Source organism: Crocuta crocuta, unplaced genomic scaffold (assembly GCF_008692635.1).
Source record: "Crocuta crocuta isolate KB4526 unplaced genomic scaffold, BGI_CrCroc_1.0 scaffold2174, whole genome shotgun sequence".
In the NCBI taxonomy this organism is placed as follows: domain Eukaryota; kingdom Metazoa; phylum Chordata; class Mammalia; order Carnivora; family Hyaenidae; genus Crocuta; species Crocuta crocuta.
This window is the reverse complement of record NW_027532818.1, coordinates 86,961-87,169: the sequence shown is the minus strand read 5'-3', so window position 1 is coordinate 87,169 and position 209 is coordinate 86,961. Positions and strand designations below refer to the sequence as shown.

General features: G+C 62.7%; 1 protein-coding gene across 1 annotated transcript in view; it reads left to right on the top strand.

The window, feature by feature from the left end:
- Nucleotides 1–209, top strand: part of TCEANC (transcription elongation factor A N-terminal and central domain containing) — an 8,274-nt gene that overhangs the window by 1,801 nt on the left and 6,264 nt on the right. The window lies entirely within an intron of this gene.

Here is a 209-nt window from a genome sequence, read left to right as displayed (position 1 = left end):
CGCAAGGCAACCAGGTCTCAGAGGAGGCGGCGCGGGGGCTTCTGACCGCCCCGGGACGCTGGGCACCGTCCTGAGGGCAGAGGGGAACCTCTGGGGGGCTTTGAATGGGAAAATGAGGCAATGTCTTGGAGAGATCTGTACTATTTCATTTCTGCGCCCCCCGTGCGGCCCAAACGCACGCCCCTGAGATCCGGAGTCTCCTGTTCTTC